The 27789-nt window shown below is 36.1% G+C and overlaps 1 long non-coding RNA gene across 1 annotated transcript; it reads right to left on the reverse strand.

Annotated features, from left to right (window-relative positions):
• Positions 1-6257: 6257 nt before the first annotated feature.
• Positions 6258-27708, reverse strand: LOC115928211. The gene is made up of 4 exons (XR_004065945.1): positions 27141-27708; positions 20926-20932; positions 13675-13679; positions 6258-6269 (listed from the first exon to the last, which is right to left on the reverse strand). It is a non-coding gene; the product is annotated as an uncharacterized LOC115928211 (long non-coding RNA).
• Between the last annotated feature and the right edge of the window lie 81 nt (positions 27709-27789).

A 27789-nucleotide genomic window follows, 5' to 3' on the forward strand; every position in this document is an offset into this window, starting at 1 on the left:
ACAAGGTGTTGCAGGGATTTGCACAGTGAAAATCTCTAAACTTGTAAAAGGGCCACAATGGTGTAAAATCAATAATTGATAATTTTCTCTTCACTCATAATGTGTGGACCAATTGCTCCTACAGTACATAATAAATTAGATGAGTACAGAGCGAGTCCTGGGCCCGTCTTATAAAGAGTTGATATAAATTGTAACTATGTACAGTACAAAAGAGATTGGAAACTGCAAACTTGCGATTGATTGGAGGACTCACGATTGACCGTAACTCTTTATAAGACGGGGCCATGCAGGGTGTACAGTACATAAATTTAGATGTACAGTACATGTATTGATCGAGTACAGCAATTTGAGGTTCACATTATGCATGGATTACCTGGTTCCTCTCACTTCCAACAAGCCCCTGGGGTATGAAATGATATCATTCTTTAGATGTAAGAATCTCCATGATGGAAACATACTGAAAAAAGGGGTTTCCCCTAGTGCTTCAAGAGCTTCTCAGCTGTCTACAAACCACACTAACATTATACTCCCCTGAGGGTGCTAACTCATCTCAAATACAAGGTTCAGATTATTAAAAAAGAGATCAGTATTATTTGTACACCTGCCAGGATTTACAATTTCGTCAAGAGGTTTTGGTGAGGATTTGGTTTTTGCATTGATATTTTATTCTGGAAACTGTACAAGTTTCTTCTACTGTAATTTATTCAAAATCTTTATTTTTTTTAAATTCCATTTTAATACTGTGGCATCATCTCTGTCAGGAGGGTCCATTTGGATCCAGATGAATCTGAGTATTAAGATAAGAAAAGTTATTCCCTTCTGGCACCAAACAGATGTGGAGTATCATAAATTTTTCTTCAAAATCAACAAACAACTAAACAGCCATCATCTCTCTGTATCTTATACAGTCAAGTATGTTTATAATCATTTTAACATCGATTGTTATGGGAGACGAAACTCTTGAGGTTGTTCTATAAACATAACCTTCCATTAAATACATTATGTAGCATGTGGGAATGAGACTGAGACTGAGAGGGATATCACTATCCTTCCACAGAGAATAACATTATCTTAATGACTTGCAAATGCATTTGTCGTACGAGTTTGGCCTTCTAATCTCTACACATTTTCCATGATTTATGTCTTCCTTTTAAGGCTCATTAAGACATGGCGCGGTAAAATGCCGCCAAAACACCTGCTTTTTCCATGTTAAATGAATGGCAACATGTCACAGCAAAGGAGTTGGACGAATTTGCTGAGCTCTATGTTATAAGCTACAAAAATTAAGAAGCGTATTATATTTTATGTTATCATAAAAAATGCAGCATTTTTACAGAGGCGGATCTGAATGAGCCTCAATCTGCATATTAAATGTTTTTTTAAAAGTTCATGTTAACACTGTAGAGGTGCAGCAATATGATTCCATGGGGCCAATATGTATGGAGGTGGACATTGAAATAATAGAGACTATGAACAAACAGTGTACCTGAGTGCCAAGTACAGTAAAATCATTAAGCATTAGGCCTTCTCAGTTTAAGAAATTTGGCCTCATTAAATGCATTTTTAGATGAAGTACTAGAAACAGTGACATATTGGAGAAGAAAGAAAAACCTGTGATCGTACATCAAGATCTGGGAAGTCATGTTTCGTACGATAAATGTTGCCTACATGAACATGCAATGACTCTGTAATGCTCAGCTTTTCATTTCAAGTATACCACTCTCTATTCAACAAGAGTCATCCATAATTTATTACAGCTAACATTAGAAGAATACGTCCTTCAAATCTCTCTCCATCACCATTCTAATCACATTACTGCATTGGTTTCAGCCCATTACACTTCAAATTTACATACGATGTATCTCTTTCAACCTCCCTCTCTTTCTCTCTCTACTTCTCTCCTCCCTGCATGCAGAGAATGAACTCCAGTTCGCATGTTCGATCCCCAAGAGCACAAAACATAAAATTTTCATATCCAATTGTTCTGTCTTCACTGCTGTGAAGTAATGAGATACGAAACGAAACTCAAGGAATTTCGGCGCTCGACTTTACACCTCCCTACAGGCATCTAACAATTTAATTTCTACTCATCGTTGAAATCCTGCATTCAATGGCCATGTCCTCACCTCGGCAATGTTCTCGAAAACAAACTTCACGATGTTAGTTGTCTAGAAGTTATGTGCAAGTTAAGTTCATGTACAAATGTAAAATGATGAAAGTAAGCTTGAGACAATTCAGGATGAAACCCACCCACTAGAAATGTTGCCTCCCGTGAAAGTAAAATCTCCCATGAAATCATGATAATCCCAATTAATGTTCCAGATATTATACTTCATATTAGAGGAGACTTCCCAGGTTTGTTCTCGAGTCAAGTGTGATACAAACGCCCTATAAAACTCTACGAAAAATATGTAACCCGACTGCTGCAGACCAAACTCAAGCGACACATCAATGTATCACGATATTCAATATTAGGGGCATTTACACTATAAGCAAAAAACATGGGTTTTTCTTACATTCGGGAGATTCATAGCAAGTTGCTAGGCAACTGCCCACAAACACAATAAAAAAACCCACTTCTGAAGCGTGGTTTTATGAAACTCCGGACGACTCTCCTCACCATCCATAGAAATCTATGCAGCAATTGCAGGAGCAGCATGAGCACTACTCATCAAAAAACCTGAATGTTTCAATATCAAGCAACAGTTTTATAAAGGGTTTCTGGTAGTGTAAATGATATTTCTAATGGTGTAAAAGGTTTTCAAATTGAACTTTTTTTTTGGAGTGTAATTGAACCTCATGAAGAATCTACTATAAATCTCCCTTCTGGCAGTCAGATAAGTTGAAGCATGTGGCTGCATCTCCTAGTCAGTCTCTTGTGCTTTGCCCGGTATTCCTCTCGCCTCTTGTGCCTTGCCTGGTATTCCTCTCACCTCTTTCAAGTTTATTACCAAGTCCCTGGGATGTATATGGTCTTTTGTCCCAGACCTTTTCATTGCTTTCTCCTCGGGAGACGCTGCATATCAATCTCTTTTCAAAGCGCACTCCCTCCATCAACAGTTATACAGACACTCAATCAGCCATTCAAATTGTTTCAATGATGTTGGAATATTTCTTCTCCGAGTATATTAAAGGGGTGTTAACGCAATTTGAGAGGTACCGGTAGTGAGAATGGGAGATGATATTCATTAATATGATTAGACAGATCTTACTACTGGTATGCTCCTTTGATTATCATAAGCCTATACTTGAACGTGAAATGTAAAAAGGGATCCAACAGCTTTCTTGTTTCATTTTCAGAGACACAGGTGTAAAATGAGGTAAGATTTTGTAGAAAGGTGCATAAATTACCTAAGAAACTACGTTCTTTATGATTCTACTATGACACAAATGGAGAGTTTTTCCTTACAGAAGAACTCAAGATAAAACATACGGTATCATGCTTTATTGTACAATCCCCCTATGCAAGTTGCTATGGTGACTGTAAGCTTCATTAAATGCACTGTAGTCCCATGCGATTGACAGAAAGATGAATTTCTTCAGAACATTAACTCTTTTTCTCTATTGTGCAGGCATGTGTGCACTGTACCTATGAAACTCTTAGAAGTACGATAAAACATGGCTGCTAACTTCTGTAAACTGAGCATTGGTCAGGTTTAATGCCCACCGTGCATATTCCATGTACTACTGGTGCGTTTTTTTAAATCAATTAAGAGGTGTCGTGGTCTAGCGGATATGTCACCGGACTGTGGATCAGACAGTTTACGGTTCGAGTCCCAAGGCAGCACTAATGTTCTCTGGCAAGATTTTAAAGGAAACCAAAACCTTCATTCTAAGTTACTTTTATTGTAAAGTTTAAGATATTTGAATAAAATCATTGAAAATTTGAACAAAATCGGGCAAGGAATAAGGAAGTTAAAGCTTTTTTAAATGACTAGTCATTAGAGGGCGATATTCAATTCGATGCGTCATTTGTGGACCACTCTCCATGCCTTTTGTTCTTCAAATTTCATGTTTTTCCTTCTTTCTTGTGATTGAGATAATCTACTCCCCCGAAAGCAAGGTATAGATTGCAAAATGATATTCTACTTCACATGTTAAGAAGTCGGATCAAGAACACAAATAAATACAAAGAAAACGAAAGAATTGTAAAACTTGAAGTACAAAAGGCATGGAGAGTTGTCCACAAATGACGCATCAAATTGAATATCGCCCTCTAGTGACTAGTCATTTAAAAAAGCTTTAACTTCATTATTCCTTGCCTGATTTTGTTCAAATGTTCACAGATTTTATTGAAATATCTTAAACTTTACAATAAAAGTAACTTAGCATGAAGGTTTTGGTTCCCTTTAATCTACATTTGCTGCTCTCAACCCAGGTGTTAAATGGATAAGTAGGATGTCAACATTAATGATGATTGACCCTAAAGAAGAAGAAGCAGATTAGCAATTGAATCCAATGACGGGGTATGATTACAATGAGAATTTCTTAGAAACATAGCATCAAGCGCTACACAAAATGTGACTAATATTATTATCCCATCAAATCCATTGATGAGATACAGAAATGGCATTGCTATCTCTACAATCTTTAATACAACCCATCAATCTTTTGCAATACAGTTGACAAGGAGTGAAGCCATCTCTAATTAGGCTTGGTTACCATGGTTTTCTATAAGTCTCTGGAGCATAAAAAAATCTCCAGCCCCACACAATTTGTCTGGATCGAGGTAGGTACGTGTAGAAATACTTGAGTAATTTTGAGAAGACAATCGTACATATTGTACACCTGGTCATTCATACAATGCACAAGTACAAACATTGCATTGTGATTGTATCCACAGACAGCTGAAATAGGTGTACATGTACATTTTCATTTGGGAAAGAAAAGACATGTCTTAAAGCGGCAATGCAAGCATATCATCATAATACAATTCTAAATCTAGTCTTACCCCATGTCTCAGTAGTTAGGATATGTATTACATGGCAATAGGGAATAGGCTTCTATCGAGGAAATGTGCTTTAGCATTTTACCTTTAAAAAAATGATATTGAATATACAGTGTAGTAGAGGCCTACAGTCTTTTTCTTTATCCATATTTCATCTGGTCAATTGGTTCATGTGGGTATACAACCAGCGCATTACAATCCATTTGGCAAAAAGATCTCCCGTAACCAAACATTCTCCGTCTTGCCTAAATGAGATTAAGAAATCTATACAAATCTTGTTAGTGGATGCACAATGAGGAGTTGAATTATGGTCTAAGTGCATGCATCCATCGTGGGACTGTCTTATGCCTTGAATGCATCCATGTGAATCGGATGACCTTCGATACAGAGCTCAAGATAAAACTATAACCAAATCAGTGGAAAATACAGATTGGGTGGTTAACCGTGGAGAGCTTAACAATTGCTCTGGAAAATTGAGTAATATCATTTAATCTGATCCAGCGAAATTTCATGTTCATCTGATCCAGAGAAAATCTTATGTCCATCTGATCCAGAGAAAATCTCATGTCCATCTGATCCAGAGAAAATCTCATGTTCATCTCTAGAAACAACAAATAAATCTCTACAGCTATTAAGAAGGGGGTTCATAATGTTCAATTGTACTCTGCTTTGGAATCACACTCAGACAGATGTGAAATATATGAAAAAAAGAAGACTAAATTATTGATATTATCATATTACCCCTAAGTATGTACACTGTACATGACCATGCACGCATGTTAAATTCTGATTGAATGAAGTATCCCTCAGATCCAGGGTGATATTCACACAAGCAGCTTTAGCTGACCTACTTACAAGAAAGCCCTATCCTCATGGATACACACCCACCCGTTTCCAGACAATCATTAATTCAACTTTAGTCAGAGATTTTATCTTTCAAATAGAATTCACCCTCCTACATGTCCTTAAAGGGAGGTCTACTCTGATATCAATTTGGGTTTAATATAAGCAGACAAAATGGAGGAACAATTCATGGAAAATTTGTGCAAGATCCGATTTAAAATCAAGAAACTTATTGGAGTTGCGATCAATCAAACAGAGAGAGAGAGAGAGAGAGAGAGAGAGAGAGAGATAGGGAGAGGAAGAGAGGGGGATAGGAAGAGAGGGAGAGAGGGGGAGAGGAAGAGATGGGGAAAGGGGAAGAGAGATAGACTGAGAGAGAAAGAGGAAGAGGGAAAGATCCAGGCATAGAGAAAGAAAGACAGAGAGAGAGAATGGTTTACCCTGTACTTTAAAAAGGAGGCTAGATTCAAAACACAACCTGTATACTTTAGAAATCAATACAATTTGTGTAAAGTCTACTGGCTTTGTATAGAGCCAAACAAAACAAACACTGGACCCTGGAAACCTAACATGATGTAATAGGGAAAGACCCTTTCAGTCACCATCATTCCACCCCAGCAAAAGATCCAGTATCAACAGTTTTTGGCCCATACAATACACAATTATGCAGAACAAACAAAATAATACTGGAAGGAATAGTTATGCAGCCTTCTTTCTGTGTATACTGTTTGGTAAATGAAACCAAGTAATTGCAATCACACCTACAATCACAAAGGTTTTGAAATTTCAATAGGTTATTCTTCGATAATTTTCTTCCTACTGTGAAATGAAATTATTTGATTAAAAACTTCATTTATGTTAAAACATGAGCATTGTATGATATAATCAATGGCTGGGGCAAGAATCAGAAAAGTGATATTGGCGCAACTAATTCTCTAATGAGAATGTAATATTGTTCCATCTGTGCCTTTCTTATCTATAGGTAAAACTAACTTTTCTAAGCTAAAATCAAACAATTTCTCCACTTTTTTCATGGTATTAAGTACAAAATATTATGAAACTGAAAGAATACAAAACAAAGGGGCTGAAAGGGGACAGTATAAGGTCTACCCTTAAACAGTAAAAACTAATACACACATCTCAATACTACAAAAGCAACAAATAACCAAAGAAGGTGGCAGTGCATAGCCACACTCATGAAACAGAGCTGTAATGATTAATGGCAAACACAGACACAGTAACTAATGATCAAACAAAACTCTTAACTCATCTCTCAATTAGCATTGAAATTGAATCAAAAATAACTCATTATCTACTTACAGTCTTCAGTACAGTCTCTGCCTGACTCAATAATACAGGATTATGTCTAATGCAATGTATGTAACTAGACTAATATAGACTAATTATTTTCTTGATATGGTACAAGAAATGAATGGACAGATTTATCATGCTGATCAAGAGATTGGTTAAAATTCAGACAAGAGAAAACATCTTCAGACAAAGGCATAAAGTGTAAAAAGAAGAAAAAACTATTTATTCAGGGGAGTTTATGGTATATTAAAAAGAGCTCTTTTAGGGCTTAATTACCAGGGTTAAATCCTTCTCCATTCCTGTTTAATTGTTTGGGCTTTTTCCACTTTGCAATTACTGTATCACAAAAAGGATGTGAATGGACACACAAAATATTCTAAAGAAATATGATATTAATTTTTTGTTTTAACAGATGTACACGAATCAAGAACTTATAAATTTGTTTAAATGTGAACAGGGTGAGTTGGTGGCTTGTGACCTAATGGGATATGATCAAGATTAGGATTAGGCAAGAGTTACACCCTTGATGTACCCCTTGGATTGTCTGAGGGGTAGATTGAGGGGTAGATTGAGGGGTAGATTAATGGATTGCACTGAGTGATGATAAATGCAAGTTTTAAACTCCTCAGCATCAACCTTCAAGGAAGCACTTTCATATTTTCAAAAACGTCTCCTATTAACTAATTTATTTAATTTGATCATTATGCAGAAACAGAAGAAAATTAATATGTACATATTTGTTTAAAATTTATAGTGAATTGGTCACTTTACAAAGCATTCACCTTTCCTTTGTAAATAACTTGTCTTTACAAGGACATCCACTGAAGAAAAAAAAAAGGAATTTCAAAAAGTTGAAATGAGACTATAATGTCACAGTTGTAAATCAATTCAGATCATAGACGTTTCTGTTGAATGACTGCTCCTTTGTTTACAAAAAGGCTATGAAGATGAGAAACACCTTGGCAAGGGATGCTTTCAAATGTCAATGAAAAATTAAAAGCTACAGCTAAAATAGAAATCATTTAATTAATCCTTTCCTGCTATGAACGTTGCTTTTTATACCTGACAAATAGGAAGTGCATGTTTATTGGAAGAAGACTTCAAGATGGCTTCCAAGTTCCAATGCACTTTCTCTGCTCTGGCCACCTCTGCTCTGTGGTCAGTAACCTTTTGCTCTTAACCTTTTATTTTAGTCTCCAAATATGGACCAAACACCATGGCTCACATTAACCCTAACCTTTAACCTAACCAAAACACCAAATTGCAACCCTAACCATATCTTTATCTTTGACAAAATGAAGCCTGGAGCTACTTTCGTAGTCTGTGTATGTCAGAGCACTACTTCATCACATACATGTATTTGTGACGGACAGACGGACGGACGGACCTGGTGCACTTAACAAGAAGCCAACATTATTATTATTATCATTATCCACTTCTCGAATGCGTACAATAAATGTTGAGAAGGCATCAATTATTTTGATAATGCTCAAGGTAGTTTCCAAATTGTTTCCAATGAATGGAGAAAAAAAGGGACGATTAATATACAAGTACCACATCAATTAAATCTCAGATTGAATAGATACTAATTAATTGGAATTTTGATAAAAAAGCAATAGGCCCTACTATACAGAATTGCAACAGAAATCCTTCAAAAAAGTGCATTCGCATGACTCATCTGCAATATAGAGAAATGAAGGTCAATTTTAGTAACAATGTTTTTTTCAATTAATGTATTTTGTCTATGTTTTATAATGAAATTCCTTTCTCTTGTGAATCACCTTGAAACCTCCTCTAGACCTCATATGTAGTTCAATTACAAACTATGAAACCCAATACTGCGCGTACATGTTAATACAACATGTATGGTAAAATTATAGTCACACACAGATGCGCATGTGTATGTTTTACGGGGTAACATGTATATCTGGCGCAATAAACTGTTTCTCCTTATCTCCTCTTCATTTTTAATCCTAGGTTGGAAATGGCCATGAGAGTATTACATCTTATCTATCTCTTCTTTTTAATCCTAGGTTGGAAATGGCCATGAGAGTATTACATCTTATCAATCTCTTCTTCTAAATCCTAAGTTGGAAATGGCCATGAGAGTATTACATGTACATCTTATCTATCTCTTATGTTCAATCCTAGGATGGAAATGGCCATGAGACTATCAAATATGTCTCCACCAATGTTCATTTTGAGTTTAAGCTACAAGTAAGAATCTGACAGACTACCTCTATAAAGAGGTCCCTAAGACTACGCCAAGAGATGCAAGATCTAGATAACATTGGCAGCTTTCCCAGTTTTCCTATTTATTTTGAAACGATGATGTCATATTTGTTTACTCCCACTCAAGTTTGTATTTCTTCTAATCTGCTCAACTTTACAATGATTGTTTTGGGGTTTAGGAAAACCACATGAAACTACAGTTGTGTAACTTGCACTTTTCAGCTTACAAGATCAATGCTTCTCAAACTTTCAGAAACTAATTTTTTCAGGTACTTCTGCTTCTACTCAAGCCAGCCTTCAACGAAGGGTGAAATCTCCCTAGATATGTCCTGACTAACATTTTCAATCTCTGCACCCACTGGCAAGAAAGGCTCATTTACATGTACGTACAGTATAATGCACTAAAACACTGACTACTAAGTTACTAAGGCACCAAGCATAATGATGTATTGGTGAGTTATAAAATGTATACTGAAATGTGACTTTGCTATGGCAGATTTCTTAAAGAAGTTACCACATCACATGGGGATGAGACTTAAAACAGGCTTGATGTAATGCTTCATACCAAAATATCAAAGCAACCATCTATCACCAAGATGACATCATAATCACATTAACACTTCCTAAAATCAGCCCTCACAATAAGACGCTGTGTGTGCCACAGCCATTGTTAATATCATCAGATCATCAGGCGGTAGTATCATGTGTGAAAAGGGGATTCTCACAATCCCCCTTCTAGCTAAGTTCTGACGCATGGGATGGGATCTTGGAGAACATAAAAGACGTCAGGGTGTATTCTTAGTCTCTCCTTCCTCCTAGAGATTGTATGAGAGGGAAGAAAGCATCACCACGGTGACATGATTCTGATTCCGAGCATGTATCGTCTAGGGTTCTCTCTCATCACCATGCATTGCATGAGATGGAAGAGGGAAATCTAGAGCTCTGTTCAGAAAACTTTCAGAAAACTTTGAGAAGCTAGAATCTTAACCCACCAGTTAAAGGTGATTATCGGGAAACACACTACATTGATTCTTAAAACTGTTTTTATGCTGAAATAGGTTATTTATTTCACAAAGCACTAGCTATAGCATAGCCCATAATGCAGACTTTGACTTACTTTTCTAATGTTTTCACTTTACAGTATAAGATGTCTGATGAAAGCCACAAGTGCAATAACTCTGTCTCTATAACACCCTTCTCACTCTCCGCAGAATAAATATCTTACTTTTGTTTTAGTCTTGGTTCCATTTTTTAACCAACATGTATGTTAGTGTTGTGTATGTACAGTATGCATATCAGTTTATAGAACCTGGACAAAATGAGTGATGTGGGGTTTGTGATTACAGATTTATCTACTCTTTGACTGCAGTAAAACATACTAGACATTATGTTATATTCAAGGAAGTCTAGAAGGTATGATTTTAGCAAAACCAGGTTTCCAAATGGACCGAACCATGTCTTAAACTGAACATCTTTCAAGACTGTGATTTATGGCTGAAATATAGCTTTATGAACACGGCCTTAGAGGGGGAAAGCTGGGAGAGGGGAACATTTTGGATGAGTATGGCAGGGTAACTTCCTCCTGCTTAGCTGAATGTGACTTAGAGATAGAGACGCCCCGTCGCGCTCGATGCGTAAAGCATACACTGCTAGATCAACCGATGAAAGAACATTTACAGAGAGTCTAGTCTGCCTCCAAGACGATCCAATAATAAGAGGCCTAACATCATTACTCGTGTAAGATTAAGATGGATAAAGCTTTCTGTCTTGTTTGATGACATACAATGCAATTGAAACCATTTACCTATTGCATCCCTTTTAAATAAGTGCATTAAAATAGAGAGTCAAATGGAACCAAAGGTGTGGGCCATACTTCAAAGTTCAGCATTTACTTTTGAGCATAATTTTTTTAAAGTTTGTTTTAACTATTTTTATTTTTTTTTTTTTAAATAGAATTATACAAGTTAAATGCCATTTACATGTACATAGTAAGCTGTCCCATTCTGTATTAACATGATAAAACCAGACAAAAATATCTGCGTTTTGAAATCTTGATTTTCATGTTAATTTTTGATAACTTTTAATATGCATATTGCTGATACCTACAAGCCTAAATGTATAACCAGAATATGTGCCACATTGTATCGATGTCAAACAAGCCTTTGGCAAGCTTGTTTAAAGCTGAAATTACAGAGTATATCTTGAAATTTCACAAACTAATTTCATAAATTTCATGTAGGCCACAGTTTCTGTCTTAACCCACTTAACCCACTGCCGAGTGGAACCAGGTGGTTCCTATAAAGAATATGGGAATTTAGAAGTCAACTTCTAATCTTTAGTTAGGAGTCTGGAAGGGAGCCTAGATGAAGGAATGAGTCAGGTCCTTTTCTCAAATCTTATCATGTTACCAACATGGCAGGTTGAAAGCTAAGGACCCAGGGGTAAATCAACCAGTGTTGAAAATGTCACTGTTTCTTGAATACAAGAAAACTCAAGATAAATTTAGAAACTTCTTAGACAAGTGCCGAAGTTTTGCAAAGATTTCATGCATTCTAAAACAAGCGTCATAGCGTTAATCCAGCTCAGTCTGATTCTTAATAGAAAGATTCATAACACATCGTACAGGTGCAACATGCAGTGAACACATTAAGTGAAGTTGTATTTACAGTTAAATATGTTGGCATATGAAAAGTATTTATCTGTACATTGTGAGAATTTTAATACATCACAATTTTCTTTTTAATTGTTTTTTAAGTTATGAATAACAACTCATTAATGGCACACACAAATATGTACATTTACGTAAAAATAATGATCAAAGGATTTTAAACTGACCTATATTTCAATCTGTGTACTTCATATTGTCTGGAAATAAAAGATAGCCAGCTCAATGCGAGAATAATTTTTTTTGCAAACAATTACTAATAAATAATCAATGACTGGTGTTTCTTTTTTAGTATTATTTAATACAGTATCTGGAAGAAAAAAAGTCGGCTAAATTTATGAGAATCAATTTTTTTTTAAAGAAAACTGTTTTAAAAGAAAAGAAAAACAATAATTTTCCATTTCTGAAAAGTGTAGTAAAATCTTTTGGTTTTTTTTAAACAATAAAAAGCAAATTTAGTTAATGCCATCAAGCTGATATTTGTGGTCTATTTTGAAGGCAAGAATAGGTGTTACACGTACATTTCCTGATGAAATTGAAATTGAAAATGCTGATTTGGGTTTGAAGTTTATGATGACTCATTCCTAGAGCAAATGAAAAGAAATCATTTGTACAAAGAAGAAAGTACATGAGCTCAACCCTCCGCTTTTGTTAACATTCAATGTAAACAAAAATGAACTATAGACCACAGGTTTCTATATAAAGCCTAAGGACTTTATTCACATATGACATAGAAAAAAATTACAGAGAAGAAGAAAGAAACCGCTGTGGCAATACTGGCTAATAATGATATCATAAAACATAGTGTGCTATTACCATCACAAACTCCACAAAGAATTATTAAGGACAATGCTTCCGGGTTTTTTAGTTGAATGCACCTACTTTTTTTTACCCCAAATTAGCATTGATTAATCTCAGTTACTCACTGAATCATTTGTGATTTTGTCACGGTGGTTTCTTGATGTCTATCTCTTCATGTGTGACCGAAGTTTAAATGTGGTTCGAGGTCCACATACATGTGCAGAGTCTCTCAAATATATACGCAACTGGTTTGAGTCATCTTGCCATTCATGTGAAAACATAACGGATTTGCTTCTTTGGACTACAAGTGACAAGTAATTTTCCTCTAATAGACAAACCTACAATGCAAGGCAAAGTCTGGTCTCATTCTCACAAAACATCTCATGCTTAGTTTTAAACCTATTTAAATATTTTTAATTTGGATAAAGTCTTACGATTGAAAATTAATTTCAAGACCTGTAGTCCTGTACCCTACACCCAAAATGAAAAATAAAAGAGAACCTTAAAATGTGATGAAATATATATCCAGCGATATTAACGTATTACACATATAAAATGAGTATAATTATGTCTTCTACTTTCTTTCTATGAATGTACAATATTTGCACTAAAGGCAGAAGTGTGATCACAATCTTGCAAAGTGAAGGCAACAATATAACAAATCATTGATGCTGTGAATAAAGTGTACTAAATTGACATTCAAACCTGAGAATGACTAGCTGCCAGTAACTTTCAATCCACTTCTCCTTCTATCAAAAGATGGAAACTAAAACCAGACATGAACATGGTAGGTATCACTCCTCGCAGAAACCACTTTAAGTCTGTCCGACAGTTATACAACAAAGGATCCACTTCCAATGTCTGAAAAGATTACAACAACTTTGAACAATAGAGAGCCATGATAGTATCATCTCCGTGTTCTTGATGCTTCCAGAGCAAGCGATGTCACTGAGGTTTGGATGATAGTGACTGAACGACGACGACGTCACATGTCATAGCAACGTTGGCGGGAAATGAGTAAATTCAAGAGGAGGAGGGGATACGGTCTTAACCCTTAGAGACTGGTGTATAACATTATCACTACCTTCCAGACTGACTGGTGCTCAATGACAGACACAACAGCAATGAAATGCTGACTCTCTTGTGCTGCCCCCTCCTACCTTGCTGACAAGGCTGTCCCCTACTTTATATCCACGCATCATCTTGATTCTTCTTTGTCTTCTAGACTTGCATTCCCTCAATCCTATCCAAAAATGCTTGGGTGTAACCACTTCTACAACTTGAAACAATAATTGTTCTTTTCCCAAATCAAGATTCTCGACAGGATTTTTTTCACCCTTGGTCGAAATGAAGTGAAATATGGTCTTGCAACATCCAAAGAGGTAGATTTATGAGGATTGAGGCTCAAAGCAATTTTGCAAGTTAAAAGTATTTCCTTCTTAAGTTCTCTGTTTTTACAAGAAATCATACACTGTTATTAAAGAGAGCTATTACTTCATTAAAATGTAAAAGTCTACTCTCTTTTCCTTTCTGTGTTGGTTGATGAAAATGGACAGGGTCTTTCACTGAGTATATCACTGTAGCCATGTACCTCAGAGACCCATGCTAGTTTTATCAGAGCCATACAGACCAGCCGACTACATGTAGGCCAGCGCCACACTGACAGACAAGCTTACCAAATCATACAGAATGATTTCACAGCATGAATAGCAGCTTTAAATATGAAGTCATGCTCCACCCCAAGGCAACATTTACCTCATTCAACAATATGTACATGCACTCAAACTACGTGTATCCAGCATAATATCTAACATACTTTATAACCATACTATTCTTAAAAGCATATAGATTTTGCTGGATAAAACTTTCACAAATCTTAAGTTCAAGATCATGTACATGTACTTACAAAAAGTCCTGAACATTTCATGCATTGTGAAAGTATCTAGTATGTACAACAAGCAGTCACAATCCAATATAATTCACTTACTCTAGAAATAATCACGACATATGTTGTCCTTGTGATTAATGTATTGAAATCAACTCAACCCAATGGTTACCTTACTGAATCCTCATCAAATGAAGTCTATCAGCACACCAAGTACAAAAGAAGGCAAATTTCCATCCAACTGTGCTTGAATAAAGACAAAAAGCTGTATGAAAACAGAAACTTCTTCAGTAATTCTTTGACTTGAAGTTAGACTCTTATTATGACTACCGTCACAAAGACAATGGTCGGCATATATCCTTGATGTCCATTTATCACGCTCAATGGTTGTTTAGTTCCTTCCTCATTTATCTAAATGACATCAACTGAGATCTAACTTGGTCATGTCAAGATTTTTTCTTCTGAGATGCAGATTTTATCTTCGATGTTAGGGAATTCATTCCTTTGAGAGAAAATCTAAAAGAAACAAATTTTAGGGTCTAATTGCCAAATTCCAAGCTAGAAATAGCAAGTGAAGTTGTACAATTCCATGAACTGATTTGTGAACTCTGAAACCTTTTAAGGTGATTATCCCCAGAAAATTATTTTTTTAACATTAGCTCTTTTTTCACTAAGCTGACTAAAAGCATGTGCAGGTTAATGAAGTAAAGGCAGCAAGGTATCATCTCAGGTTTCTAGAGATTCTTGGTTTGTATCTCATTATCATGCATAGAATGTGATTAAATATTACAATCACAGCGAAATATTCCTTCGTATAAACACAGCGTACATGTACAACTAATCACCATTACATGAAGGCTCACTTTCTAGTTTCCCCCTCATTTCAATCCCATTTATCATGATTAAGGTAGATGGATGCTAAACTGGGGACCTCTTAATTCTGTTTCACTTTCATGTTCAAACTCTTTTATTTCATACAACTGACTTGGCAAGGCTTACCAGCACATGTATAAATGAGGATAGATAATGTGTTGCTATTGTTCATATTTACAAAAAAAAACCTTGGTTGTGGCTGGCAGAAGTGATGAGCATCACTTTGTTGATTTACTTTGATTAATCATTTTTTTCTTGGAACTTTTGAAGCTAAGACATGCAGAATATAGTTTGACTTTGGAACATGTGTGTACACATTTTCAAAAGACATCAGTCCAAGATATTTTGGGCACTGTCATCAATGAGTTAAATCATGAGGCAGGAGAGGGGAAGAAAGAGGAAGTTAATTTTTGGAGAGAATAAAGATATTTTGAGGGAGAGAAAGAGAAAGAGAAAGAGAAAGTGAGGCGAGGAGAGGAATTGAGAGACAGAGAGATATAACAGAGCAGAGAAAAAGAAATGATAAGAGAGGGAATGAAAGAGAGAGAGAGAGAGAGAGAGAGAGGTGGGGAGAGAGGAAGAGCAAGAAAGAGGGAGGGTCAGGTGACAGAAAGATTGATAGAGGAAATAGTTCAGGAAGTACGAAGGTGGACTCTCGGTTCCTCTAACAAAGCACATCCATCCTAAAGTCATTAAGCCACAATCAATTTGTATTGTTAAATAAGATTCACTATCATAAAATGCTATTTAATCACACATGATGAAATGCTATTCAATTACACATACATGTACAAGTAAAACATGTGTTGGCTTACATTGTAGCTGCAGTACCTGTATCTGTGCAAATTTAATTGATGGCTCTATCAACATTTTTAAAAATCTTGATTGCATTCCATCGCTGTACATGTAGGGTGATTCCCTATATTGGAAAAGGGACCTTTTTATAACAGCTTCTACATTTTAGCCAACCAACCAACTACTGACAACTGATTAAGAATTGTTTATTGTGGTCTACATTGTAGTCAAAACATAGTAATACACAAGAAAGAAGAATCAAAGTTCATACTGGGTGCTTTTTTTTTTTTTTGGAGGGGGGGCATTTTCCACCTGAACAATGGGTAAACCACTGTAAACACATGATACACTATTATGAAATTCAGAGATAATCATACTGAACCTTCTGTTAAACACAACTGCCATGAGGCTAGACAAAAATCAAGCATGCATTAGCCAGTTGTTAGGCTCCAAATTATGTCATAAATTCTCATCTTTTGTTACAATAAATCTGTCATTCGTGTCAACCACAAGATCGCTCGTGCATTATAACTTCAGGTAAACCTAAAAGTTATAAAGTTGTGTTTGCATGGTCCTTTAGTACAAGATAACCTCAAATTTTAAACCCACGAGCTACAGGAGTTTACAGACCCTCTCGTGTGAACTTTGCTAGAGTACATTATTCATATTTATAGAAACAAGTAGATAGGAGGGCTGGTGAGACTGGAAGCAAGCACTTACTGGACTTGGGAAATATAAACATCACTTTATATACACCCTCCCAGGCTTAACCCAAACTCAATATGAGTCAGATTCGGGCCATTGACTGCCAGCCAGGCAGCCATTTATCCACATCAAACATAGCCCTGTTCACATATGGAAGATAGACCAAATTTGAAACAGAGATATATCTATAAGCTTTATCACATCATAAAGGTAACCTGAGCTACATGTATGTGAAGGCTTTATACTGTATATCCAAACTTCCAAAGACAACTAACAACTGACCAATGACAGCACCTAATTGATCCACTGAAAACCCTCCCTGTTCATACTAGAATTATAACCTAAATGTGGACTAGTAGAACCTAAAAATCTGGTTTGTGTACAAAACTGACCATAGAGCGGTCACTCCAACATACTATACGTCACATCCTCAGCTTTGCTTCAAACCTAGCCCTAACCACCTACACATGTATGAAAAGTGACATGAAACAGGTTTTTGAAAATTTTAAAAAACCTGTTTCATGTCACTTTAGTTGCTACCTACTGTTACCGGCTTGTTGAAAAGCTCTGTGCATACTCTAACCAGGATCAGGCAACTAACCTCTAACTATCAATCAAACGAGGGCTAGCTACAGTGTAGCTAAAGACTTTAACTTTGTACGAAATTATCAAAATATGGTTGATACTGATAGGCTATAAATGGCAATGTCATTACTGATGTTAAATGCATTACACCCTGTATGCAAGAATATTATCTTAACTAAAGTGCTAGACAGTCAATCACAGCTTTACAGCTGCAACATCAATCTTTGCTCCAGATAAGGCTGTGGGTACATACCTGTAGTTAGCCCTTCATTACCTCCTTGTTTATACAAATATTTTATTTTCCTTTTTTTTTCCCCTTCATTTTCTTTCTAAAATTTGATCAACAGCCACACTAAGCCTACTCTTACTGCACATTCAGAGTGCTTTTGCTATGTGACATTATACATGTATGTATAAACTATTAGGTATGCAATAAAGGCCTTAGCATCTTCATTAAAGGTAAAGACCAGTATTGGAAACGCCCCAATTTCAAAAAATGAAATGGAAGCTCTCATTACCAATCATGTGAAAGAATATGTTTTGAGTTGACTAATACATGATGATAAAAAATTTGCCGGGAAACCGCCAACTAATTCATATATTTGGTAAATTTGTTTCTCTCATGGTCTGTGAGAGATATAGGGTAGTCCCATATACATCTTTCTGTGTATAGTGCTTGTAACTTTACGAAGAATGGGCCAAATTTCTTATCATTTTGATGATTCCAGAACCTTGCAGATGCTAGATGATCAACCTTTTCTGATCGATCCCACAACGTTTCTTTCACAATCGCATGACCATAACTGGTCTTTACCTTTAATACTACTACACTGCAAATACCAGTCTGTAAAATCAAAGAAAAAGTATTTCATATGGAGCTTCATAAATACTAACAATTAAAATGTCTAACAATACTCACACTAAACAGATACAAAATCACACGGGGACACCATTCAGAGTACAATCCATGCATAGTTTGACTTGCGTCACAAACTCATGTTCTGAGAGTGACGCAAAGATGAAGAAATCTATTCACCATTATGGAAACAATTCCCTGGGCATCATTAAATGGGCTGACTGACGAATGTAGGAAGAGTCATGCCAATGCCATTAAGATTTGCTAGTCCTTCGATATTTTGGGAGACCCAAGATCAAACAGATTATAAAGAGGTTTCCTCCTCCTCCTGCTCTCTTCCTTCCTTTCTTCTCTCCCTCCCCCTCTCTCTTTCTCTCTCTCTCTCTGAGTCTCTCTCTCTCTCTCTCTCTCTCTGAGTCTCTCTCTCTCTCTCTCTCTCTCTCTCTCTCTCTCTCTCTCTCTCTCTCTCACACCCTCTATCTCTTCCCCCCTAACCTTCAAAAGACCCTATCCTCCCCTTCTTTTCCTCTATGTACATGTAGGCATACATCCTTTTGAAACAAGCTTCCCACACTCGCACGTCTTCAATCTTTCATACCATTTATAGTTTCAGTAAGGCCCCAAAAATATAACAAAGCTTTGGTAAATTTTGACAACGATCTTTTGATTTGATTTGATTTGACAACGATCACTGAATATTGTAGGATCGCATCTGTATGCTCCCACTATGTTCATTTGAACCAAATTCATGACCCAATACCAAAACTTTGTAATACCTTTAATAGTTCTAGGCTGCCTCCATATTGTTCTCTCTAAATTAACGGCAAGGAGTATAAAATGGTAGATAATTGTAATTAGTTAATGAACCTGTAATATCAGTTCATTATAAAATATGAACTGTGAAGCACGCTATGGTTTCAGCTCCAGCTTCTCTTTTACATAATAGCCTAGTACAGTTCAGTATGTAACGTAAATGCTTTTACAATTACAGGAAGAGCCTTCTATCAAACCATGTTTCCTCCAAGGTGATAAGTGTTTACTTAAATGACGTTGATGAAGCTTTTATCTATTTTCTCCACAATAAACACAGAAATACCAACATGCACTCTGCATTTATACAATACATTGTAACTTGAAGCCTGAAGGAGCAGCTAGTAGACAGACAATGCCAATATTCACTTCCCTCACTTCACTTCCATGATCAAATTGACCAAATTAGCTGGATACAAACCCATAATTTCCAGATGTGATTTCCGTATGAACTTGCACTCAGAAGGTCAAACTATCATGTGATCAAAGTTGTATTCATACCCTTCACTTTTGGAAAATGTCCCCTGATTTTTGATAAGGGAGGAAAACCTGATCTGAAAACACTTTTATTTTGAGGCACAACCAGAACTACATGTATATCTGTAAAGGATAAAACCAAGACACAAACCAGGCAGTTTTCCCCAAAATAAGGTGCTTTGCATTCGGTATAGATTTCTTGAGGGCATTGGCTGGAAATTTGGAGGCTGCCTTTACAATATCTACATGGAAAGTGCGATATTCCAAGCCAAAAGGAGCTATGTATCGAGTAACCCTTACTTGAAGTTTATTTGAACTTGAAATTCAACTTCTGATGAGTCCGGTTGTTGTGAAATGTATGAAGTAATTTTTAATTATACAGTTCAAATTTGGGATCTAAAAAGTATCTTTTACCGGTACCTAAAAGTGTGAACACCTAGAGGAGAAGGGAAGTAGTAAGTAGTCTGCAGATACAGACTCTATTTAGACACTTTCAAATGAAATTTCAGAAAGCCTTGAGCCTAACTTATATCAATATATCATTATATGTAACTTTTATAATCTCTGATAATGACAGTGTGAGAGAATGGAGTGCAGTATAGTCTTCCACTTCAGACCATTTTTTAAAACCCAATCACATGATAAATATTGTTGCAGGGTGTTTGTGCCTGTAGACTAGAGGGTAAGCTAGGGCTAGAGAAGTGTGTCAAATCATCACAAGAGAGCATTGTTCACCGCATTGGCTGCCTGCAAGAAGGCTGTTACTGCCATTGGCAATAGATGTCTCTTACGGCCTTCTTGCAGGCAGCCGACTGACTGATCACCTTCAAATCATCTGGAAAATTCATTTGGTTTTGGAACACTCATCCCATGCACGTTCACCGATTTATAGAAACTTGAAAGAAGTACCGTATTATAAATAAAAATGCATACAGCCTATTGACTTGACTGTGAAGTGCCGAAATAGGAAGAAAGGTATCCTTCTTTTATTGCTCACTTTCACACTTTGGATCATAAGTTGATACGGACACATACATGTACATGTAGCTCAATACTGTTATGTTCTATATTGCATGGCATAAACCTGTCATCATATAATACTAGCATATACTGTTTACAAAAAAATTTAATATAAAGACCAACAACCTTTGAGCTAGGGGTAGCAAGTGGATTATTATTGTACATTCTGGCATTCCACTACACAATCAATATCAATATCATACTACAGTATATGAGTTTCTTCCAAACCCAAATCTTTGTAACTAGTGAGCTTCCAAACTCTCTTGACAATCAATTGGTAGCAAAGCTAAGACGCACCTACAAACTGAACTTCCAGAACAAATATTTGATAGATTAGTGTGGGCATGTCAAGTCATGCATTGTGGTGAATTTTGATGACAATTGTTATATCTTTTTATTGTTGTTAATTGACAAAATTCATAGAAGTATTTCACCGCACAGTGACCCTGTTTCATCCTTGTTTTGATTTTTTTTCCATTTCCATCGTAGAAAGGTGTGTCATACATGTACATCAACAATTGTACTTCAGAACTATTATAGGCCAATAATTGTTGATAAAATACACTTATAATCATATTTGAACACATGTTCCCACTTTTATATTGTTTTACTTTTATGTTGTTTTACTTCTTTTCTTTTTTTTTAACTAAATTGTTTTGTTCTCATTTTCATTCAAAGGAAAGTCTCGGTGCATCTCTGTCTCTCTCTCTCTCTCTCTTTGTCTGTCTGTCTGTCTCTCTCTCTCTGTCTATCTCTGTCTCTCCCTCTCCCTCTCTGTCTCTCTCTCTCTCTCTGTCTCTCTCTGTCTCTCTCTCTCTCCTCTCTATCCCTCCCTCTCTCCCCCTATACATATATGGACCATCAATGCCATGGCTTCAATCATAATCACAGTACTCCCACACCATGGCATTTCATAATGAATCATACATAATGGAGAAGATGGTCATATAACAAGTAATACACACTAGGTCTACTTGTGATCTACTAAATTGCTAATGATAAGGTTTCAATAGTACGATTGCAGTACCGGTATTAAATTTACATTAGAGAGTATAAATGGTTAATGGTGGAAAGTAGAGATAATTGTGCACGCATTTGTCAGGTTTATATGAGCTATTCAATTCAATTCAAATGAACATTTATTCACTTAAATTGTTGTTATAACAGTCAGCATGGCCAGGACTCAGAGAATTGATAGCCCACAAACTGTTCACACTTCCAAGGACTTGGTACTCCCTTTAACTACCAGATCGTATTATTTAGGAAGTAATTAGTTGCATCACAGTGATCACACCTACATGTATTACAATAACCTATCTCAGTCCTATCCAAGCTGGTATGCTATGTATGTAATTGCAATGAACATTCAACATAATTGTGCACTACTATGGTTACATACATTTACATTGACTAATATTGAGAAATTGATATTACATTAATAATAATAATACATAACATTTATTAGGCGCTTAATACTGATGTTTCTAAGCGCACAGTGTTCTGATTAAGAGAAGACTATAACCCGTAGAATTAAATTAGAAGAAAAAGCAAAAATACAAAAGTAACATAGATAAGGTAAGAAAAACAGTGGCAATCAACTAAATAAAGACAAATATGGTGCGCACCTCCATTGACCGACGCACAACTGCAATTTACAATTTGAAAAGATAGGTTTTGAGTAGAGATTTGAATTGAGATACAGAGGGGGCGCAGTGAATAAAGGCGGGCAGTTTGTTCCAGAGAGCGGGGGCAATAACTGAAAAGGCGCGGTCACCATACCGGGTGTTAGTGCGGGGTCCAGGTGTTAACAGTAATGTGGAAGATGAACGAAGTGTTCGTGACGACGTACGGGAACGTAAGGATATGAGATCGGAAAGGTAAGAGGGGGCTAAGCCATTGATAGCTTTGTAGCACAGGAGAAGAATTTTGAAGGATATGCGGTGGTGAATTTTAAGCCAATGTAGTGAGTTCAATATTGGAGTTATGTGCTCTGATTTACGCGAGAGAGTCACAAGCCGAGCAGCGCCATTCTGTACCCTTTGAAGTGGGACTAGATGTGACTGAGGGAGGCCAGAAAGAGAAGAATTACAGTAATCGATATGGGTCGAGACAAAAGCATGGACTAATTTTGAAGTTGTGGGTCGGTCAAGTAGCCTCCTGATTCTACTGATCTTATATATACCAAAGGAAGCAGACTTACAAATATTACTAATGTGTTGTTTGAAAGTAAGATTGCTGTCAATATTTAAACCAAGGTCACGCACAGAAGCACAACAACTGAGAGAGCCATCACTCATAACAAGATCAGGAAAGGGGTCTGAGTTCCGAAATTTAGAAGTAATATGAATCATTTCAGATTTTGAATCATTAAGGCAGAGACAGTTTTGAAAAGACCAGGTTTTGATTTCATTGAGGCAACTGGTGAGTTTGTTCGCGGCTACTGTCCTGCTGTTTGGGTGAAGAGTTACATAAATCTGGGTGTCGTCTGCATACATAGTGTGTTGAATATTCTGATGAAGGTTAATAACATTTGAGAGAGGGCTGGTGTAAAGAATAAACAGGAGGGGGCCGACCACGGAACCCTGAGGAACGCCGCAGATGAGGGGAAATGATTCCGAGTTGGTGTCATTGATGATCACCTTCTGAGTTCGGTGCATGAGATAGGAGCGAATCCATTGAAGTACGGTGCCGGTGATGGAGAAGTCGTTCTCTAAGCGATGGAGTAACAGGTCGTGGTTGATAGTGTCAAATGCGGCAGTGTAATCAAGCAAGATGAGGACAGCTTCATTACAAATGAACCAAATCATTTTCATTTTCATTTTCATTTTCATTTTCATTTTCAGTTTCATATCAGAATTGTAAGTTTTACTAGTTGAAAGGGACAGATCTAAAGCAGTTTGTCAAATCTTTCCCTTTGTGGAGTCTCTATTGTCAGATTCAAAAGCCAGACATACATGTACATAAATTAGCTCTGTTTTGAACATCCTTCTCACTCTAACAGACAATGTTAGTTTCGTACTGTAAAATAATTAAATCACAACTAAAACACAACACTCAATATTTGTAATTCACAAAAGTTTCTTGAAACAAAAATGACTGTTCAAGTATACAACCCTGTATACAATTCAGGAATGTCTCATATTGCAAAAGTGCACTGTACGATGATTTAAACAAAAGTACCAGTATTATACTTGGCACGTACATGTACAATCATCAATCAAAGTTAGCTCTTGACTGTTGAAACTCACACCTACAGTCAATAATTAGTATATGATTTCATATACAGTAGTGGTACAGGTGGATGTGGAATATTTGTTTGCATAGTTTTGCATATATACTTCCTCTTTCCAAGGTGGTAAGTCAAACAAGTTAACACACAAATGATCAATAGAGTATCATATTGCCGTTCTTTTTGCTATAGAACTCCCACTATTACAGGGCATATTTACATTGCTGAAACAAAAATTGAAATAAAAACAATTAGTCTTTATTAACTACCACTTATCCTACTAGAAATAACACATTAACAAAAATGTTGGTATTTGTTAATTCTTTTTTTAGCAAGTTGTGCGCATGAGCCGTTTGTTGCTGCTCTGCAAGCATTTATAGCACGGAAGCAAGGTCAGGTGACCCAAAAAACTGGAAAATTTCCTTGTGTTTTTAGAGCAAGCATTTACACTGCAAAAACTATTTTCTGCCGGCACCTAAAAAAAAAAATTCCAGAGGTATGTTGTTTTTTTTTTTTTGTGTGTGTGTGTGTGTGTGTTCATGGGTAGTTGCCTAGCAATTTCCAACGAAACTCTGAAATATGAAAAACCCAGTTTTTTCTTGCAGTATAAATGCAGCTACATGTAAATACAGTGTACTTGTATTATTCATAGAATGAAAATGTATAGGGTCGGTCAAGATATTGGACACAATATTGGCCTCAAACTATAAACAATACAAAGATTTTCCAACTTTGAGAGAAGATCAACTCCAACTATAGACTCTAATAGAGGTCTTTAATACAGTCATTGGTGATTACTCGATTCCTCTGCATGCAAGGTCTACAAGACAGATTAAAAGGGTAATTAAAAATCTACCAAAAATAGCAAGCCCCAAGGAACGGAAATGAGTTTTTTCCACTCGTCTCAGTCGAACAACGCTAAGAATAACTGGATTATGTATTTGTTTTCCAAGCATGAGTCTTAATCTAGATCAGGCTATGAGGTTCACAGAAAGTTTCCAGTTTGCACTTCTTTGGATAGTTGTGTAATCTTGACAAAGTCTGTGATGGACTAATCAGCACCTAAAAACAAACTACACATAATAATTCAACTTTATTTATGGATACTACATACTACATAAAAGCTAATCAAAAGCTCTAGATACAAACCAGCTGTTCCAAGATAGCATTAGTGGGAATAAACGAAATTGTAATGTGCTATCTATTTTCTCTGTCAATAAAGAGACCAGTGATTGAGAGGTTTTGACCTACTGTAAAGTTGTAATGAGAAGAAACAAAGTGTGATGTATTCTGATATCACACAGGATTATATGAAGAGCGACGCCATAGGCTGGTGTTCTGTTAGTGATATGCACTTAAAGATAAAGTTGAGTTCTGGTCATGCAATTGCATTGTGAAAGAAACGTTGTGGAATTGATCAGAAAAGGTTGATCATCTAGCATATAAGTATTGGTGTGAACTGCAAGGTTCTAGAATCATTAAAATGATAAGAAATTTGGCCCAGTCTTGGTCAAGTTAAAAGCACTGTACACAGATAGGTGTACATGGGACTACACAAACATGTAGCATAAAAATTTGTCCACATTTTTATGATTTTACACGCCATATTTAGAATATTAAGGCATTTGAAGAACCATGCTTTTCAGGGAATATTTTTTATTTCATGTTCTTCCACACTTGCATAATACAATGATAACGCTTACAAATTATTTTTCACCTCTTCCCAGAACTCAACCTTCTCTTTAACATCACATGACCGAAGAGACTGCACACAGTTGTTTGAAGGTAATCCACAGTACGCCAATGGAGAGGAAGATCTTCATTAAAGGATATCCTTGTAAAGACATTCCTCACCCAATGATTCTTATTCCTGTTTGTTGCTTTCTGGGTACCATCACTCACAGAGAGAGACAGAGAGAGGGAGAGAGGGGGAGAGAGGGAGAGACAGAGAGGGGAAGAGAGAAAGAGAGAAGGAGAGAGAGGGGGCATACATACAATGTTTTTTTCTTATCAATCATGATTCTTTGAGCTCATCTTTTTAAACATATAGTAAAATACGTAAATCCAAGTCCAATTTCATTAATATTATCCTGTTTAAAGTCTACAGAAAGGAGGAGGAATGTATATTTCTTGGAAATTGAAACCATGATTTTTTTTTTAATTAGTGTTTGCTAAACTTGTGCAGTGAATATGAACTTTAGCAACAGGAAAATGCAGAGGCTGGAGGCTGACAGTACCACCTGGGGGTAAAATATACAGTGGGATACAAAGACATATGTACAGGTAGGAACAGGAAATTTCCTTGTTATTAATGTGAGTTATTTTTAAAATATATAAATATTTAAAAATCTCTATAATGAGATTGAGGTATTTACTGTACAACATGGCTATGTAATAATATTTATATACCTCTAATTTGAAAACTTAACTAGGGGAAACTGACGACATAGTGATAATTCACAAGTGTGTGTTCATGACAAAGGACTAGATCCTAACTTCTCAATTAATACAGTCCGGCATGCTTTAAAGAACACCTAAAAAGATCATGTTTTACACTTTTTTACTGCCTTAAAAATTGTGAATTTTCATCTAAATTTGTGTTGAAAGAGAAACAAAACCTTAAAATCACTTTTTTTCTGAGTGGTTTTTAAATTTTTAGGAGCGTGTACAATTAATGCTACATGTACATGTATGCAGGCCTACTGATAAACTGCTAAATTAGTCTGTCTGAATGTTTCCTTTTTGTCAATAAATGAAAAACTTTGAATGAAGGATATAGATTTTGCAAAGGAGCCTTTCCCAGTTCAGGACAGAAAATATTACACAGTGTCCAGACTAATATTCAGGATTGGCCTACAAATGTATTTGGGTCCTTTGATACCTGAACTGGCTAATTTTCCCAATTGCACAATAATATGTAGGCCTACAATGTACCAAACATATGTACTGGTAAGTATATCCAAGAGGAATTATCCTCTTTTCTCTCTCCCTCCCTCCTACCTCCTCCTCTTCTTCCCCAGTCCTGTTTTTCTTTTTTCTTTTTGTCCTCCTTCTTTTCTTTTTTCTTTTTCTCTTTTTTCAACATATTTAGATCACTTTAATCACTTCTCAATTTCTTGTTTTAAATTACTTCTCAAATCTCAATTTCCTGTTATGACATCTATCATATCTGAAATTCTGAAAACAATGATCTTTTAACATTAACAATCATTTTAAGCATATTTCTTGACTACTGAAGCCATCCATTACGCAAATGTTCAATTCATCCCTGAATTGTATAGCTTTCTAAGTCCGGTGCTTGTGCATTGCTGCAAGAAGATCATGTCAACTTATGAAGTTGAACCCATTGCCTACATGAACCTGTTGGGTAATGCATTAAGCAATTTCGACAAAAGCATTTCAAAAGAAATGTTACACATCATGATCTTTCCTACAATTAAAAGAAATTAAATTGTATTACAAAAAAACTGAAACTGGAAAATAATAAGGTTTAACAGGCAATACACCTGGACAAACTGGGTTGGGCATGAACAATGAAATAATATCATTGAAAATGTTGTTGCACACAAGCTACAGTGTACATTTGTACATGCACAGTATGAGCCTTGAATATGTCTGGATTGTTAATGTTAACTATGGATGGCGGTGAAGAGTTCCAATCTGTTTCAGAAGGAATTAATATTTGAAGGAATCTTTGTCAGAACTGATTTCAATATGACTTATTGTGTGATGATGTGATCTTCTGGTTGAACAA

This window comes from Strongylocentrotus purpuratus, unplaced genomic scaffold, assembly GCF_000002235.5.
Source record: "Strongylocentrotus purpuratus isolate Spur 01 unplaced genomic scaffold, Spur_5.0 spur5_scaffold_21, whole genome shotgun sequence".
Lineage (NCBI taxonomy): Eukaryota > Metazoa > Echinodermata > Echinoidea > Camarodonta > Strongylocentrotidae > Strongylocentrotus > Strongylocentrotus purpuratus.